This window comes from Arachis hypogaea, chromosome 11 (genome assembly GCF_003086295.3).
Source record: "Arachis hypogaea cultivar Tifrunner chromosome 11, arahy.Tifrunner.gnm2.J5K5, whole genome shotgun sequence".
NCBI lineage: Eukaryota > Viridiplantae > Streptophyta > Magnoliopsida > Fabales > Fabaceae > Arachis > Arachis hypogaea.
In genome coordinates, this window is record NC_092046.1 from 26,448,031 (window position 1) to 26,468,084 (window position 20,054).

Consider the following 20,054-nt stretch of genomic DNA (forward strand, 5'->3'; position numbering starts at 1 on the left):
AGATTTAAATTTTGGAAAGATTTAAAAATTGAAATTTGAATTTTGAATTTTGGAAGTTGAAATTTGAAATTTGAAATAAGATAAGATAAGATTTTGAAAAGATATAATTTTTTTTGAAAAAGATTTGAATTTTGAAATTTTAAAACTAAGATAAGATAAAATAAAAAATTTTAAAATAAAATCTGAATTTTTAAAAGGAAAATTCGTAAAATCAATTAAAATAAAGGAAAAAGATATTTTTGAATTCAATGAGGAAAGAGAAAAATAATAAAAAGACACAAAACTTAAAATTTTTAGATCTAATGCTCCTTATTTTCGAAAATTTGGAGAAAAAACACCAAGGAACACCAAACATAAAAATTTTAAGATCAAAACGCAAGAAAGACTCAAGAACACCTTGAAGATTCACAAGAACACGAAGAACAAAAATTCAAAGACTCAAAGGACTCAAGAACATAAAAAAAGAACACCAAACTTAAAACTTTTAGAAAATCAAAAATAAATTTTTGAAAATTAAATAAAAACTAACAAGGAAACACCAAACTTAAAACTTGACACAAGATTTAATCAAAGAAAAATTATTTTTGAAAAGATTTTAGAAAGAAAATAGCCAATTACCATAAGCACAATACTCTAGCCAATTGAGCTATAAATTTAACGTGTTTTAATAAGGTATTTAATAAATAAAAATTTTTTGAAAACTAAAAATTTGAAAAAGTACAAGAAAAACAAGAAAAGACACAAAACAAGACAAACCAAAGATCAAACAAGGAAAATAGACTAGAACAACTTGAGGATCAAGGATGAACAAAGAACATGCAATTCGAAAATTGAAAGACAAAGAAAAGCATGCAATTGACACCAAACTTAGAACATGACACTAAACTCACAGAAAACTAAAAATTAATAAAGAAAAATAAAATTTTTGAAAAATTTTTGAAAAGAAAATAAAAGACTCTGACCCAAAAGACAAAATTTTCCTAATCTAAGCAACAAGATTCACCGTTAGTTGTTCAAACTCAAACAATCCCCGGCAACGGCGCCAAAAACTTGGTGCACAAAATCACAATCACACTTTTGCAATTCCGCACAACAAACCAGCAAGTGCACTGGGTCATCCAAGTAATACCTTACGTGAGTAAGGGTCGATCCCACGGAGATTGTCGGCTTGAAGCAAGCTGTGGTTATTTTGTAATTCTTAGTCAGGAGATCAATAATAAGAGTGATTATATTTATGAATAGTAAAAAGCATAAATTAAATAGTACTTGTATGCAGTAATGGAGAACAGATTGAGGTTTTAGAGATGCTCTGCCTTTTGAATCTCTGCTTTCCTACTGTCTTCTTCCTCACGCACGCAGGTCTCCTTCCATGGCAAGCTGTATGTTGGTGGATCACCGTTGTCAATGGCTACCATCCATCCTCTCAGTGAAAATGGTCTAAATGCGCTGTCACCGCACGGCTAATCATCTGTCGGTTCTCACTCATGTTGGAATAGAATCCGTTGATTCTTTTGCATCTGTCACTACGCCTAACAATCGTGAGTTTGAAGCTCGTCACAGTCACCCCTTCCCTGATCCTACTTGAAATACCACAGACAAGGTTTAGACTTTCCGGATCTCAGGAATGGCCGCCAATAATTCTAGCCTATACCATGAAGACTCTGATCATGAATCAAGAGGCTAAGAGATACACACTCAATCTAAGGTAGAACAGAAGTGGTTGTCAGGCACGCGTTCATAGGTTGAGAATGATGATGAGTGTCACAGATCATCACATTCATCATGGTTAAGTACGAGTGAATATCTTAGAATAGAAACAAGCGTGTTTGAATAGAAAACAGAAGTAATTGCATTAATTCATCGAGACACAGCAGAGCTCCTAACCCCCAATCATGGGGTTTAGAGACTCATGCCGTCAGAAATACAATATGAAACGTGAAAATGTCATGAGATACAAAATAAATCTCTAAAAGTTGTTTAAATACTAAACTAGTAACCTAGGTTTACAAAAAATGAGTAAACTATGATAGATAGTGCAGAAATCCACTTCCGGGGCCCACTTGGTGTGTGCTGGGACTGAGACTTGAGCTTTACATGTGCCTAAGCTATTTCTGGAGTTAAACGCCAGGTTGTAACCTGTTTTGGGCGTTTAACTCCAACTTGTAACCTATTTCTGGCGTTTAATGCCAGAATAGGGCAGAGAACTGGCATTGAACGCAAGTTTGCGTCATCTAAACTCGGGCAAAGTATAGACTATTATATATTGCTGGAAAGCCCTGTATGTCTACTTTCCAATGCAATTTATAGCGCACCATTTGGACTTCTGTAGCTCCAGAAAATCCATTTCGAGTGAGGAGAGGTCAGAATCCAATAGCATCTGCAATCCTTTTTGAGCCTCTGAATCAGATTTTGCTCAGGTCCCTCAATTTTAGCCAGAAATTACCTGAAATCATAGAAAAACACACAAACTCATAGTAAAGTCTAGAAATATGATTTTTATTTAAAAACTAATAAAAATATACTAAAAACTAATCAAATCATACTAAAAACTATGTAAAAACACTGCCAAAAAGCGTATAAATTATCCACTCATCACTGCACTTTCTACATTCCTACCTTGTCTAGCTTCTAAATCTTTCTGTTTATTCCAAACTGTAACACCCTACCACACAAAGCCTTATGCTTAAGTCATAAGACAGAGGTGGCGAGGTATTACGACCTCTAAAAATAAAATTTAGTACATATAGTATTGTGAAGAATGTTTATAACTAGGAGCCTTTGAAGAAAAGGGATAGAACAAAACCGTTAAATTGAAAATCGCAAAACTTTGAACGATAACGTAACGAAATACATCAAGGGTAAACCAATGCAAAAAATATATAAAGAGTTCCAAAAACACAAATATCCAAAACTCAAAATCCGGTTGCGAAGATAACCGGTCCGAGCATAGAAGTATATACAATATATAGAAAGCGAGAAACCCAAAGGGTGAAATACAAAACCTATTCTCCAAAACAACCTATAAGAGGAGTCAAAACAGTATATTTATATACATTATTTAGTGGAGATAAAAGTATCTAAGCAAAAACATAAAACCAAAGTAAATTCCTAAGAACCAAGGATCTTCGCTAATCCAAAAGTCTCCAGCATGCCTCAGTGAGAAGCCTCACGTCCTGCATCTGAAAACCACAAAATCCGCATGGGTGAGAACCGGAGGTTCTCAGTATGGTAACAGTGCCCACATATCTAACATGCAATGTCCTGGGAAAGCCGAAGGCAATCCTAGAACTTCCACCAGATAATTCAAAGCTTATAAACAGACTAAACCATAAATGGTAACTGACTAAAGATCTTCAGTCTAACTAACATTCTCCTTTCCAAATCCTGTAGTCCTCCCAACCACCAACAATAGTATAATATGGCAAACGCAATTATATCAGACAAGAAGATATACCAATAGGAACAGATATGACATTTAGACAAGTAGCAGGTAATATGCAGTCAATTAGGCAATTTCAAATAATTTACATAGTATGCATATGATGAATGCCTGTACTAATGCCAAGTCCTGGTAGCTAACCATTGGACTGTCCCTCTATCGTGCATCCCCAACTCGAGTTATTCACAACATAAGTCATAATTCATATCCAACACCCTCATTGGTGTATATTCATGGGGACGAGCTCATCTAGAACTTTCACAGTGTCTGGCCACACTTACGACATAAGGTCAGCAGAGTATCGAGTCTCCACCTGGTGCACATGGTGGCTAGCCATTGCTTTCTCCTAGGGAAACTCGTATCTCAGATAGTGGAAGTGCAACATTCACATTTCATTCAATACGCATATATGCATCATACTCAGCCACATTTCAAAAATAGCTCGGCCGTAACACGGCTTTATCTTAGCCATTCAGCTCATAATACAATCCATAATCAGCCAATTCATTAACAATTACAGCCCTTCGGCTCATGGCATATCAAGCACTTCCACATTCATCCTCCGAATCTCATACAATGATCTTTGATCATCATTAATCATTTATTCTCCCATTTCTTCATTCACAAGTTACCATATTTTCTAGCCCTTCCCATTGCTAGGCTTATCATCAAGTTTTAAGACATAAGGGTTGAGATTGGAGGCTTAAAAGTATGAAATTTGACTTTGAAATCTCAAAAATCAACTTTGGAATGAAAACAGGGTCACGCGTGTGCGTCGCCCATGCACACCCATGAAACGCAGCAAAACATATCAACGCGTACGCGTCTGATGAGCGGATAATTTATACGTTTTTTGGTATTGTTTTTAGGTAGTTTTTAGCATGTTTTAGTTACTTTTTATTATATTTTTATTAGTTTTTATGAAAAAATCACATTTCTGGACTTTACTATGAGTTTGTTTGTTTTTCTATAATTTCAGGTATTTTCTGACTGAAATTGAGGGACCTGAGCAAAAATCTGATTCAAAGCCTAAGAAAGGACTGCAGATGTTGTTGGATTCTGACCTCCCTGCACTAAAACGCATTTTTCTGGAGCTACAAAAGCCCAATTGGCGCACTCTATATTCTTTGGAAAGTAGACATCTTGGGCTTTCCAGCAATATATAATAGTCCATACTTTTCCCGAGATTTGATGGCCCAAACTGGCGTTCAACGCCAGCCAGAGACCATTTTCTGGCGTAAAACGCCGGAATTGGCACCAGAACTGGAGTTAAATGCCCAAACTGGCATCCAAGCTGGCGTTTAACTCTAGAAAAAGCCTATGCACGTGTAAAGCTCAATGCTCAGCCCAAGCACACACCAAGTGGGCCCCAGAAGTGGATTTCTGCACTATCTGCACTTAGTTACCTATTTTCTGTAATCCTTAGTAACTAGTTTTAGTATAAATAGTACTTTTTACTATTGTATTCATATCGAGAAAACACTTTATCACTATTGAACCATTGGACTGGGAGGCTGGCCATTCGGCCATGCCTAGACCTTTTTCTCTTATGTATTTTCTACGGTGGAGTTTCTACACTTCATAGATTAAGGTGTGGAGCTCTGTTGTTCTTCATGAATTAATATAAGTACTATTGTTTATCTTTCAATTAACACTTACTTCTTCTCCAAGATATACTCTCGTACTTAATTCAGTTAAGTCAGAATGAAGGGGTGACTGATGCGGAATTTCTAACCACAAACTAACCGGCAAGTGCACCGGGTCGTACCAAGTAATACCTCAGGTGAGTGAGGGTCGATCCCACGAGGATTGAAGGATTAAGCAACAATGATTGATTGATTGGCTTAGTTAGACAAACAAAAAAGAGTGTTTGAATATTCAAAGAGCATTAAACAATCGTTCAGAAAGTAAAATAGTAAAGTAAATGAGTTGGGAATAAAATATGGAGAAGACAGTTAAGGTTTCATAGTTATCTATTTTCCAGATTGACTTTTCTTATTAATTTATTTTAATCATGTAAGATCTAATTTATGGAAAACTATATGTGACTAGACCCTAATTCCTTAGACCTTTCTAGTCTCCTCTAAAATTCATTAACTGCCAATTCCTTGGTCAATTAATTCTAATTAGAAGCTGCATGATCAAATTCCAGTTTATATGCCACAAAAATTCTAATTACCCAAAAATAAAAGTATTATATGTCACGTATCCCGTTAAATTCAGATAATTAAAATTTAGGAGAAGTTGTTTTCAAGCTGTTGTTCAAGTAAAGAGCTTTTCCAAGTTATACATGAACTCAATTAGAAAGAGGGTCATACTTCCGTTCCACCCAAATTCATAAAATAAAGAACGAAAACAATTCTTAAATATAAATCAAAACATGAATTAAAATAGAAAAATAATAAAATCAATCCATACAATTAGACAGAGCTCCTAACCTTAACAGTGGAGGTTTAGTTACTCATGGTTCAGAGTAGAAAACTAGGATTGTAAATTGGAATGGAATAATGTTGTGTTCGAATCACCCTGTTGGAATTTTTTTTATATCTAATCCTAATTAATTTAAAATATATCTTTTTAAAATTAAAATAATATCTTTTTCTATTTTAAAATAAAATTTAAATTTAAATCAGAATTAATTAAATAATCCGCGCCTTATAACGTGGGGACCACTTGGCTTCACTGGATCCACGCCTTAACTTGGCTAAGAGCTGCGCCTAACTTCATGCTGTTCACCACACTAGGCGCTTCACTTGGACTGAAGAGGAGGCAATGCGCCTTACTTGGAGGAGAGCACATGTTGCGTGTTGTTGTTGTTTCTTGCGCCTAACTTGAGAAATCTCAAGTTAGGCGCAGCCTTGGCAGAGTTGATGGAAGAAAAGTATGGACTATTATATATCGTTGGAAGCTCTGAAAGTTACCTTTCCAACGCGACTGAAATCACGTCCATTGGACTTTTTTAGCTTGAGTTATTATGGTTTGAGTGCAGAGAGGTCAGGGTTGACAGCATCATTCGCCTTCTTCTCTTTTTCTGCGGAAACTCCATCAAATCCAGCCAAATGCTACCTAAAATAAACAGAATTGCACAATACTTAAAGTAGCATCCATAGTGGCTAAAAGATAATTAATTCTTGATTAAACTCGGCAATTTAAATGCAAATTCACTAGGAAAAGATAGGAAAGATGCTCACGCATCACAACACCAAACTTGAATTGTTGCTTGTCCTCAAGCAACCAAAATTAATATAGGCTTAGGATGTGAATTTGCATGAGAATGAGAGTTCGATTAAGCTCATGTCTCTTTTTATAGTGGGGTTTACAACTGCAATCCTGAATACTTTTGGCATCTCACTCACCTTTGAATCGGAAGAATGTTACTGTCATTTGGAATTAGAATCCGGATAATATTATGAATTCTCTGATCTTTTGTAACTCAATTTAATCCTTGAACACAGCTATTTTTTTTCTGGTGCTTTGCACCTTGAGTCTAGTCGTGACTTTAAATGTTTTGTCTCAAGCTTTACTTGACACAGAAACACCACAAGCACTTAACTGGGGAACTCTCTTTAGGTTCTAATTAAATATTATTTATTTATTTATTTATTTATTTATTTTAGTTACTCCCAAACAGTGGTGCTCAAAGCCTTTGGCGTACTCTGCAACTGATCTCGACTCTAAATGTTTTGTCTCAAGGATTACTTGACACAGAAACACCACAAGCATGTGACTAGGGAAACAACTGTTTGAGCTTTTAATCATGTCTGACCTCCCTAGTCATTGATGCTCAGAGCCTTGGACCCTGCTCTTATTTTTCTTTTGCTGTTTCTTTTGCTTCAAGGATTAAACTTTCATTAATTTCAGAGAAATCATAATAATTCTCTAAATTCCTGTTCATTGTACATCAACATTTTTTGATTCAAATTTAACTATGCACTGTTCATGTCATGCATTCAAAATTACAGAAAATACCACTACATCTAAGTAAATAAGACTATTCTTCAATATAAACTCACTTTTTCATGCCATACATCACTTCTGTATTTTTTATTTGAATTCAAGCTCAGTGAGTAATACATGAGACATCTTTTCAGAATTAAAGCAATTAAGAGAAAACTAAACTAGACCTAAGATTCTAACTAATAAAGGATCATGCAACAAACAAAGTAAAATAGCAGAAAATCAGAACATAACATAGGAAAAGAGCGGAGGAATAAAAAATGAAAGGAACTCAACCACCTTAGTTATCCTAGCGGTTGTTTTATTCTTCATGTTGTGTTCCTCCGTGAAGATGATTCGCCTCCCTTTGGTGCCATTAAAAATAAATAGAAAACTCATAAGCGAAGCGTCAACACCAAACTTAAAGGTTTGGTTGTCCTCAAGCAAAGAAGAACTGAAAACAAAAACAAATAGTGTGATGAAAGAAGAATAAAAGGATAAAAGAGCAAGAGAAGTAAAAATAATTAATATATATATAGTTTTTTTTGTATTATTTTATTGTTTTTAATATATATTTTTTTTTTGTTTTTTTTTCTGAAGTGTTCGGTTCCTGTGATAAAATAGCTGCATGATTAGAAAAACAATAAAAACTCAATAAAAATCAAATAAGTAAGAAAACTACTACTTCAAAAAATAACTAAGGATACGAAATTATTGGGTTGCCTCCTGACAAGCGCTTCTTTAACGTCACTAGCTTGACGGTCAGCTCCTCTAAGGAGGAGGATCATAGGGGCTCAGCTCTTCACCCCTTACTTTGAACTTCTTTCCTGTGTCTCCATAAAGTATCTCAATATGCTCTAGAGAGAGGATTCTGTTTACTGTATAAGTCCGCACTGGATTGCTAGTCAACACCACCTTCATTCCTGGGGAGAAACCTTCAGTGGGGATCTCTTTATTTCTCCATCCCCTGGGTATTTTCTTCTTTTTGGGAACCTCCTCCTTGGTGGATGATGCATTCCCAACACCAAACTTAGGTTTGATGTCAGGAGGAATTTTATTGATTGTCACCAAAGGAGGGTTGAGTTGCAGATTCTGCTATTCGTCATCAGGGGGTTGTTGAGGTTTGGATCAATAAGCTCAGTCTGCATGCACCTCTCTTCTTCACCTGTTGAATGTATATCTTTGAAGACATGAAAGACCAGTTGCTCATTATGCACTCTAAGTACTAATTCACCCACTTCTACATCAATCAGAGCTCTTCCAGTGGCTAGGAATGGTCTTCCTAGAATTATAGAGGCGTTCTCATCCTCTTCTGTGTCAAGAATCACAAAATCTGCTGGGAGGAAGAACTTACCCACTTTGACTAAGATATTCTCCACTAATCCGTATGCATGATTCATAGATTTGTATGCCTTCTGTAATGCTATCTTCGTGGGTTGTGCCTCTTGGATTTGCAGCTTCTTCATCACAGACAGCGGCATTAAATTGATGCTTGCTCCCAGATCATATAACACTTTCTCAAAGGTTGTGCTCCTAATGGTGCATGGAATTTGAAAGCTCCCTGGATCTGGCATCTTCTTTGGTAAGTGATTTTGAACGATGGCACTGCATTCTTTAGTCAAGACCACTATCTCATCTCCCTTTAAAGGCTTCTTCTTTGACAACAACTCCTTCATGAACTTGACATAAATAGGCATTTTCTCCAAAACCTCAGCAAAAGGAATATTGATTTGCAACTTTCTGAAGACTTCCAAGAACTTTGAAAACTGCTTGTCCTTGGTCTCCTTTTGAAGTCTCTGAGGATATGGCATTTTAGGCTTGTACTCAAGAGCCTTTGGCAATGTAGGATAAGTGTCAAAAGAGTCTGGGAATGGGTTGTCTACACGCTTTGGAGGGACATGCTCTACTTCTTCCTTCTTCTCCTCTGGAGCTTCTTTTTCAATGGGCTCCTCACTAACTTGTGCTTCCATACTTGCCACTTGTCCATCTATCAAGGTGATAGCCTTCCATTCCTCTCTTGGATTTGGAATTGTGTTACCAGGAAGGCTATTAGTGGTCTTCTGATCAATTTCATTAACTCTTGTGGCTATTTGACCCATCTGAATCTCCAAATTCTTGATTGATGCTCTGGTTTCCTGCACAAAACTCTTCATCATCTCCCAGTTAGAATCTTCTTGGGATTTAGAGTTTGCCTGCTGAGACTGAAATTGGCGGTTATTGTAATTGTTCTGTTAGAAGCCGCCTTGGGAATTATTGTTGAAGTTCTGAGGTCTCTGAGGTTGGTCTCTCCATCCAAAATTTGGGTGATTTCTCCACCTTTGATTGTAGGTTTGAGAATAGGGATCATTATTGGGATTTCTAGGAGCACTCCCCATGTAATTGACCTGTTCAGAAGAGGGTTGAGCATAATCATAATTATCATTTTGCACAAAATTACCTGCCATGTCATAGAAGGTCTCTTGAGATGGATTTTGGGTGTTGATAGCTGAGACTTACATGCCACCCATCTATTGAATAAGTAGATTTATTTGCTGAGACATAAGCTTGTTCTGAGCAAGAAGAGCATTAACAGCTTCCACTTCCAACACGCCTCTCTTCTGAGAGGTCTTAGAGTTCACAGGATTCCTGTTAGATGAGTATAAATATTGGTTGCTAGCCACCAATTCAATAAGCTCAATAGTCTCCTCTGTGTCTTCTTCTTGTGCAATGAACCACCTGCAGAGGTATCTAAGCTCATCTTGGACATCTCACCCAAACCTTCATAAAAGATATCTAGTTGGGTCCATTTGGAGAACATGTCCGGAGGGCATTGCCTGGTCAGCAGCTTGTATCTCTCCCAAGCTTCATAAAGAGTTTCACCCTCCTTCTGCCTGAAGGTCTGAATCTCTAACCTAAGCTTAGTCAGCTTCTTTGGTGGGAAAAATTTAGTGAGAAACTTAGTAACAACCTTTTCCCAAGTATTCAAACTCTCTTTTGGTTGGAAATCTAGCCATAGCTTTGCTTTATCCCTCAGAGCAAACGGGAAAAGCATGAGTCTGTACACCTCAGGATTCACTCCATTTATCTTCACAGTATCACAAATCTGCAGAAAATCAGATATAAATTGATTTGGATCTTCATGAGGAAGTCCATGATACTGGCAATTTTGTTACACCAGGGTGACCAGTTGTGGCTTCAACTCAAAGTTGTTCGCAGCTATAGGAGGCACCACAATGCTTTCCATAAAGATCTGCAGTAGGGGCAGAATAAGAGCCAAGCACTCTCCTTTGTTGCTCATCCCCATTCGGATTTACCACATTGGCATTAACAGCATTATTATTATCCATAGTGGATTCTGCAGCCTTGTAAAGTCTTGCTTGTTGTAAACGTCGCCTACAAGTCCTTTCAGGTTCAGGATCAAAGTCTAAGAGATGTTCTTTGTCTCTGTTCCTACGCATAAACAAACAGAAGACAAGAAAAGATGGAACTCTCTACGTCAGAGTGCAGAGAATTCCAATGAGGTAACCAGAGTAAAAAGATAAAAATATTGAATAAAACAAACAAACACTAAAATTTGAAAATTACTAGTAAAATTAAGACTAAAAATTATCAAAATTATTAGGCAAATTAAAAAAAAAATTAAAATAAGACTAACTAGGAAACACCAAACTTAATTTCAGAAATTAAGAAAAACACTAGTGCTATTTATTTTATTTTATTTTATTTTATTTTCTAAAAAAAATTAAAGACAAAATAAAACAAAACTAATAGAATATAGAAAAAAATGGAAGGAAACAAAAACGAAAATAAAAGAAAATAAAAATAAAAATAAAATAAATAAAAAATTAAAATGGACTACAGTAAAAAAAATATAAAAGCAAAAAAAAAAGAAATAAACGAAACAGGAGGGTGGGGACGAACGAAAGAACGAAAAAAAAAAAAAAAGAAACAAAATTTTACGAAAATGAAAATAAACAAAAATGAAAAATGAAAATTAATAATAATAAAATAAAATTAATTAAAAGAAAAATTATCTAATCTAAGAAATCAAACAACGAGTACTTGTCAATCACAATCAATCCCCGGCAACGGCGCTAAAAACTTGATGCAGAATTTCTAACCACAAACTAACCGGCAAGTGCACCGGGTCGTTGAAGAGCGGATAATTTATACGCTTTTTGACATTGTTTTTAGTATGTTTTTAGTAGGATCTAGTTACTTTTAGGGATATTTTCATTAGTTTTTATGTTAAATTCACATTTCTGGACTTTACTATGAGTTTGTGTGTTTTTCTGTGATTTCAGGTATTTTCTGGCTGAAATTGGACTTGAGCAAAAATCAGATTCAGAGGTTGAAGAAGGACTGCTGATGCTGTTGGATTCTGACCTCCCTGCATTCAAAATGGATTTTCTGGAGCTACAGAACTCAAAATGGCGCGCTTTCAATTGCGTTGGAAAGTAGACATCTAGGGCTTTCCAGCAATATATAATAGTCCATACTTTGCTTGAGGATAGACGACGTAAACTGGTGTTCAACGCCAGCTCTCTGCCCAATTCTGGAGTTCAGCGCCAGAAATGGATCAAGAACCAGAGTTGAACGCCAGAAATGGATCAAAACCTGGCGTTCAACTCCACAAATGGCCTCTGCACGTGGAAAGTTAAAGCTCAGCCCAAGCACACACCAAGTGGGCTCCGGAAGTGGATTTATGCATCAATTACTTACTCCAGTAAACCCTAGTGACTAATAGAACTTTTTATCATTGTATTCACAGTCTTGGTTACTCCGGTTCCCCTCTGGGGCCGAGACCAATGAACTCCATTATCACTTATGTATTTTCAATGGTAGAGTTTCTACACTCCATAGATTAAGGTGTGGAGCTCTGCTGTTCCTCAAAGATTAATGCAAAGTACTACTGTTTTCTATTCAATTCATCTTATTTCGCTTCTAAGATATTCATTTGCACTTCAACCTGAATGTGATGAACGTGAAAATCATCATCATTCCCTATGAATGCGTGCCTGACAACCACTTCCGTTCTACATTAGAATTGAATGAGTATCTCTTAGATCTCTTAATCGGAATCTTCGTGGTGTAAGCTAGAATGATGGCAGCATTCAAGAGAATCCGGAAAGTCTAAACCTTGTCTGTGGTATTCCGAGTAGGATTCAATGATTGAATGACTGTGACGAGCTTCAAACTCGCGATTGCCGGGCGTAGTGACAGACGCAAAAGGATAGTAAATCCTATTCCAGCATGATCGAGAACCGACAGATGAATAGCCGTGCCGTGACAGGGTGCGTTGACCATTTTCACTGAGAGGATAAGATGAAACCATTGACAAGGGTGATGCCTCCAGATGATTAGCCGTGCCATGACAGGGCATTTGGACCATTTTCCCGAGAGAAGACCGAAAGTAGCCATTGACAATGGTGATGTATCACATAAAGCCAGCCATGGAAAGGAGTAAGACTGATTGGATGAAGATAGCAGGAAAGCAGAGGTTCAAAGGAACGAAAGCATCTCTATTCGCTTATCTGAAATTCTCACCAATGATTTATATAAGTATTTCTATCCCTGTTTTATTAATTGTTTTCGAAAACACCATTATCAATTTATATCTGCCTGACTGAGATTTACAAGGTGACCATAGCTTGCTTCATACCAACAATCTCCGTGGGATTCGACCCTTACTCACGTAAGGTATTACTTGGACGATCCAGTGCACTTGCTGGTTAGTTGTGCGAAGTTGTGAACCATGGTATTGGCATCATGTTTTTGGCGCCATTACCAGGGAAAGAAAGAGCCATGAATTTTACATAATCAAAGTGTAATCACAATTTCTGCGCACCAAGTTTTTGGCCCCGTTGCCGGGGATTGTTCGAGTTTGGACAACTGAAGATTCATCTTGTTGCTCAGATCTGGTAATTTTCTTTTTCCTTTGTTTTCAAAAATTTTTCAAAAATCTTTCAAAACTTTTTCTTTTGTTTTCGAAAAAAAAAAATAATAAAAATAATGTTTTCAAAAATAAATTATTCTATGGCTTCAAAACTTTTAAGAATGAATTCTAGAGTTTCGTGGTAACATGTTGAATTCTATCTGGCTGAAAAGCCATACCCAAACTCCTTTGGGATTGGTCTTCAACTAATCACCGCAATGGATGTAAATCCATTCTAAAGCTTGGCTGGCTATTAAGCAATGCCTGACCCTTTGATTGGAGCTTTAGACTAAAGAGCATAAGATTCCTGGAATTCATATTAAAAATTTTGGAATCCTTATTTTTGTTTTTCAAATAATTTTCGAAAAAAAAAAACAAAAGGATTAGAAAATCATAAAAATCAAAAATATTTTTTGTGTTCTTGTTTGAGTCTTGAGTCATGTTATAAGTTTGGTGTCAATTGCATGTGCATCTTGCATTTTTCGAAAATTCTCATGCATTCATAGTGCTCTTCATGATCTTCAAGTTGTTCTTGGTAAGTCTTCTTGTTTGATCTTTGCATTTGCATGTTTTGTGTCTTTTCTTGTTTTTCATATGCATTCTTGAATTCTTAGTGTCTAAGCATTAAAGAATTCTAAGTTTGGTGTCTTGCATGTTTTCCTTGCATTAAAAAGTTTTTCAAAAATATGTTCTTGGTGTTCATCTTGACATTCAAAGTGTTCTTGGTGTTCATCTTGACATTCATAGCATTCTTGCATGCTTTCATTGTTTTAATTTAAAAATTTCATGCATTGCATCATTTTTCTATTTTTCTCTCTCATCATTAAAAATTCAAAAATAAAAAAAATATCTTTCCCTTTTTCTCTCTTAAAATTTCGAAAATTAGATTTGACTTTTTCAAAAATTTTTAAAAATCTAGTTGTTTTTATGAGTCAAATCAAATTTTCAATTTGAAAATCTTATCTTTTTCAAAATCTTTTTCAAAAAATCAAATCTTTTTCAAATTTCTTAGTTATTTTCAAAAATAACAATAACAATTAATGTTTTGATTCAAAAATTTCAAGTTTGTTACTTACTTGTTAAGAAAGATTCAAACTTTAAGTTCTAGAATCATATCTTGTGATTTCTTGTGAATCAAGTCATTAATTGTGATTTTAAAAATCAAATCTTTTTCAAAAACTAATTTCAATCATATCTTTTAAAAAATATCTTCTTATCTTATCCTTTTCAAAAATTTGATTTCAAAATATCTTTTCTAACTTCCTAACTTCTTATCTTTTCAAAATTTGTTTCAACTAACTAACTAACTTTTTGTTTGTTTCTTATCTTTTTCAAAACCACCTAACTAACTCCCTCTCTCTTATTTTTGAAAATATCTTCCCTCTTTTTCAAAATTTCTTTTTAATTAACTAATTATTTCAATTTTTAAATCTTAATTTTCGAAAAAAATTACTAACCTTTTTCAAAAACTATTTTCGAAAATCACTAACTCTTTTTCAAAAATTATTTTCGAAAATCCTCTCCCTCTCTCATCTTATTCTATTTATTTATTCATCTACTAACATCTCTTCCTCACATCACTTACCAAATTCGAACCCCCTCTTCTATCTGTGTTCGAATTTTTTTCTTCTTCTCTTCCTCTACTAACAATAAGGAACCTCTTTACTGTGACATAGAGGATTCCTCTTCTTTTCTTTTTCTCTTCTCTTTCTTATGAGCAGGGACAAAGAAAAAGGCATTCTTGTTGAAGCTGATCCAGAACCTGAAAGGACTCTGAAGAGAAAACTAAGAGAAGCTAAATTACAACAATCCAGAGACAACCTTACTGAAAAATTCGAACAAGTAAAGGAGATGGCAGCCGAACCCAACAACAATAATGCAAGGAGAATGCTTGGTGACTTTACTGCACCTAATTCCAATTTACATGGAAGAAGCATCTCCATTCCTGCCATTGGAGCAAACAATTTTGAGCTGAAACCTCAGCTAGTTTCTCTAATGCAGCTGAACTGCAAGTTTCATGGACTTCCATCCGAAGATCCATTTCAGTTCTTAACTGAATTCTTGCAGATCTGTGATACTGTAAAGACTAATGGAGTAGATCCTAAAGTCTACAGGCTCATGCTTTTCCCTTTTGCTGTAAGAGACAGAGCTAGAGTGTGGTTAGACTCTCAACCCAAAGATAGCCTGAACTCTTGGGATAAGCTGGTCACGGCTTTCTTAGCCAAGTTCTTTCCTCCTCAAAAGCTGAGCAAGCTTAGAGTGGATGTTCAAACCTTCAGACAGAAAGAAGGTGAATCCCTCTATGAAGCTTGGGAAAGATACAAGCAGCTGACCAAAAAGTGCCCTTCTGACATGCTTTCAGAATGGACCATCCTGGATATATTCTATGATGGTTTATCTGAATTAACTAAGATGTCATTGGATACTTCTGCAGGTGGATCCATTCACCTAAAGAAAACGCCTGCAGAAGCTCAAGAACTCATTGACATGGTTGCTAATAACCAGTTCATGTACACTTCTGAGAGGAATCCTGTGAGTAATGGGACGCCTATGAAGAAGGGAGTTCTTGAAATTGATACTCTGAATGCCATATTGGCTCAGAATAAAATATTGACTCAACAAGTCAATATGATTTCTCAGAGTCTGAATGGAATGCAAGCTGCATCCAACAGTACTCAAGAGGCATCTTCTGAAGAAGAAGCTTATGATCCTGAAAACCCTGCAATAGCAGAGGTAAATTATATGGGTGAACCTTATGGAAACACCTATAACTCATCATGGAGAAATCATCCAATTTCTCATGGAAGGATCAAAAGCCTCAACAAGGCTTTAATAATGGTGGAAGAAACAGGTTTAGCAATAGCAAGCCTTTTCCATCATCCACTCAGCAACAGATAGAGAATTCTGAGCAGAATCCATCTAGCTTAGCAAACTTAGTCTCTGATCTATCTAAGGCCACTGTGAGTTTCATGAATGAAACAAGGTCTTCCATTAGAAACTTGGAAGCACAAGTGGGCCAGCTGAGTAAAAGGATCATTGAAATCCCTCCTAGTACTCTCCCAAACAATACAGAAGAGAATCCAAAAGGAGAGTGCAAGGCTATTGACATAAGCACCATGGCCGAACCTGTGAGGAAAGGAGAGGACGTGAATCCCAAGGAGGAAGACCTCCTGGGACGTCCAGTGATCAATAAGGAGCTTCCCTCTGAGGAACCAAAGGACTCTGAGGCTCATCTAGAGACCATAGAGATTCCATTGAACCTCCTTATGCCATTCATGAGCTCTGATGAGTATTTCTCTTCTGAAGAGAATAAGGATGTTACTGAAGAGCAAACTGCCAAGTTTCTTGGTGCAATCATGAAGCTGAATGCCAAATTATTTGGTATTGAAACTTGGGAAGATGAACCTCCCTTGTTCACCAATGAACTAAGTGATCTGGATCAACTGACATTGCCTCAGAAGAGACAGGATCCTGGAAAGTTCATAATACCTTGTACCATAGGCACCATGATCTTTAAGGCTCTGTGTGACCTTGGTTCAGGGATAAACCTCATGCCCCTCTCTGTAATAGAGAAACTGGGAATCTATGGGGTGCAAGCTGCTAAAATCTCATTAGAGATGGCAGATAAAGAAGCGCTTGTTGGGAGGCAACCCAATTTTTATTTATCTAACTATATTTTTCTTAGTTATATGTCTTTATAGGTTCATGATCATGTGGAGTCACAAAATAAATATAAAAATTGAAAACGGAATCAAAAACAGCAGAAGAAAAATCACACCCTGGAGGAAGCATCTGCCTGGCGTTCAACGCCAGAATAGAGCATGGTTCTGGCGCTGAACGCCCAAAATGGGCAGTATCTGGGCGCTGAACGCCCAAAATGGGCATCATCTGGGTGCTGAACGCCAGAATTGCACCCTGGAGAAGAGCTGGCACTGAACGCCCAGAACAAGCATGGTTCTGGCGTTCAACGCCAGAAATGGGCAACAAATGGGCGTTGAACGCCCAAAATGGGCTCCAACCTGGCGCTGAACGCCCAGAGTTGTGTGCAAGGGCATTTTGCTTGCCTAAATTGGTGCAGGGATGTAAATGCCTTGACACCTCAAGATCTGTGGACCTCATAGGATCATCTCAGGATCTGTGGACCCCACAGGATCCCCACCTACCTCCACTCACTTCTTCTCACCCTCTCTCTCTCCATTCATGGTCATCCCTTCTGTTTTTCGTTTACCACTCACATCCATACACCCACCTACCTTCAAAATTCAACATCTCTTTCCCACCCAATCCCACCCATATGGCCGAATACACACATCCCTCCATCTCCTCCATATCTTCTTCTTCTTCTTCTATTCTTTCTTCTTTTGCTCGAAGGCGAGCAACATTCTAAGTTTGGTGTGGTAAAAGCATAGCTTTTTTGTTTTTTCATAACTATTAATGGCACCTAAGGCCAGAGAAACCTCAAGAAAGAGGAAAGGGAAGACAAAAGCTTTCACCTCTGAGTCATGGGAGATGGAAAGATTCATCTCAAGGGTCTATAGCTCAGTGGTAGAACATGTGGCTGCAAATCAAGAGATCCCTGAGATACCTCAGGGGATGCACTCCCCTCCACATAAATATTGGGAGCAAATCAACACCTCCCTAGGAGAATTAAGTTCCAACATGGGACAACTAAGGGTGGAACATCAAGAGCACTCCATCATCCTTCATGAAATTAGAGAAGATCAAAAAGCAATGAGGGAGGAGCAACAAAGACAAGGAAGAGACATAGAAGAGCTCAAGGACATCATTGGTTCCTCAAGAAGGAAACGCCACCATCACTAAGGTGGATTCATTCCTTGTTCTTACTTTCTCTGTTTTTCGTTTTCTATGTTAAGTGCTTATCTATGTTTGTGTCTTCATTACATGATCATTAGTAGTTAGTAACTATGTCTTAAAGTTATGAATGTCCTATGAATCCATCACCTCTCTTAAATGAAAAATGTTTTAATTCAAAAGAACAAGAATTACATGATTTTTGAATTTATCCTTGAACTTAGCTTAATTATATTGATGTGGTGACAATGCTTCTTGTTTTCTGAATGAATGCTTGAATAGTGCATATGTCTTTTGAAGTTGTTGTTTAAGAATGTTAAATATGTTGGCTCTTGAAAGAATGATGACTAGGAGACATGTTATTTGATAATTTGAAAAATCATAAAAATGATTCTTGAAGCAAGAAAAAGCAGAAAAGAACAAAGCTTGCAGAAAAAAAAATTTTGCGAAAAAAAAATAGAAAGAAAAAAGAAAAAGCAAGCAGAAAAAGCCAAAAGCTCTTAAAACCAAAAGACAAGAGCAAAAAACCAATAACCCTTAAAACCAAAAGGCAAGGGCAAATAAAAAGGATCCCAAGGCTTTGAGCATTAGTGGATAGGAGGGCCTAAAGGAATAAAATCCTGGTCTGAGCGGCTAGACCAAGCTGTCCCTAACCATGTGCTTGTGGCATGTAGGTGTCAAGTGAAAACTTGAGACTGAGCGGTTAAAGTCAAGGTCCAAAGCAAAAAAAGAGTGTGCTTAAGAACCCTGGACACCTCTAATTGGGGACTTTAGCAAAGCTGAGTCACAATCTGAAAAGGTTCACCCAATTATGTGTCTGTGGCATTTATGTATCCGGTGGTAATACTGGAAAACCAAGTGCTTAGGGCCACGGCCAAGACTCATAAAATAGCTGTGTTCAAGAATCATCATACTGAACTATGAGAATCAATAACACTATCTGAACTCTGAGTTCCTATAGATGCCAATCATTCTGAACCTCAATGGATAAAGTGAGATGCCAAAACTATTCAAGAGGCAAAAAGCTATAAGTCCCGCTCATTTGATTGGAGCTATGTTTCATTGATAGTTTGAAATTTATAGTATATTCTCTTCTTTTTATCCTATTTGATTTTCAGTTGCTTGGGGACAAGCAACAATTTAAGTTTGGTGTTGTGATGAGCGGATAATTTATACGCTTTTTGGCATTGTTTTTAGTATGTTTTTAGTAGGATCTAGTTACTTTTAGGGATATTTTCATTAGTTTTTATGTTAAATTCACATTTCTGGACTTTACTATGAATTTGTGTGTTTTTCTGTGATTTCAGGTATTTTCTAGCTGAAATTGAGGGACTTGAGCAAAAATCAGATTCAGAGGTTGAAGAAGGACTGCTGATGCTGTTGGATTCTGACCTCCCTGCATTAAAAATGGATTTTCTGGAGCTACAGAACTCAAAATGACGCGCTTCCAATTGCGTTGGAAAGTAGACATCCAGGGCTTTCCAGCAATATATAATAGTCTATACTTTGCTCGAGGATAGATGATGTAAACTGGCATTCAACGCCAGCTCTCTGCCCAATTCTGGAGTTCAGCGCCAGAAATGGATCAAGAACCAGAGTTGAACGCCAGAAATGGATCAAAACCTGGCGTTCAACTCCACAAATGGCCTCTGCACGTGGAAAGTTAAAGCTCAGCCCAAGCACACACCAAGTGGGCCCCGGAAGTGGATTTATGCATCAATTACTTACTCCAGTAAACCCTAGTGACTAGTTTATTATAAATAGAACTTTTTATCATTGTATTCACAGTCTTGGTTACTCCGGTTCCCCTCTGGGGCCGAGACCAATGAACTCCATTATCACTTATGTATTTTTAACGGTAGAATTTCTACACTCCATAGATTAAGGTGTGGAGCTCTGCTGTTCCTCAAAGATTAATGCAAAGTACTACTGTTTTCTATTCAATTCATCTTA

The 20,054-nt window shown here is 36.8% G+C and overlaps 2 non-coding genes across 2 annotated transcripts; one reads left to right on the plus strand and one right to left on the minus strand.

Moving 5' to 3' along the window:
• The first annotated feature begins 10,167 nt into the window (after nt 1-10,167).
• On the plus strand, nt 10,168-10,274 carry LOC112725730 (small nucleolar RNA R71). The gene has a single exon (XR_003164817.1). It is a non-coding gene; the product is annotated as a small nucleolar RNA R71 (small nucleolar RNA).
• A 5,265-nt stretch (nt 10,275-15,539) lies between these two features.
• LOC112725024 (small nucleolar RNA R71) lies at nt 15,540-15,647 on the minus strand. The gene has a single exon (XR_003164156.1). It is a non-coding gene; the product is annotated as a small nucleolar RNA R71 (small nucleolar RNA).
• Nucleotides 15,648-20,054: the final 4,407 nt, after the last annotated feature.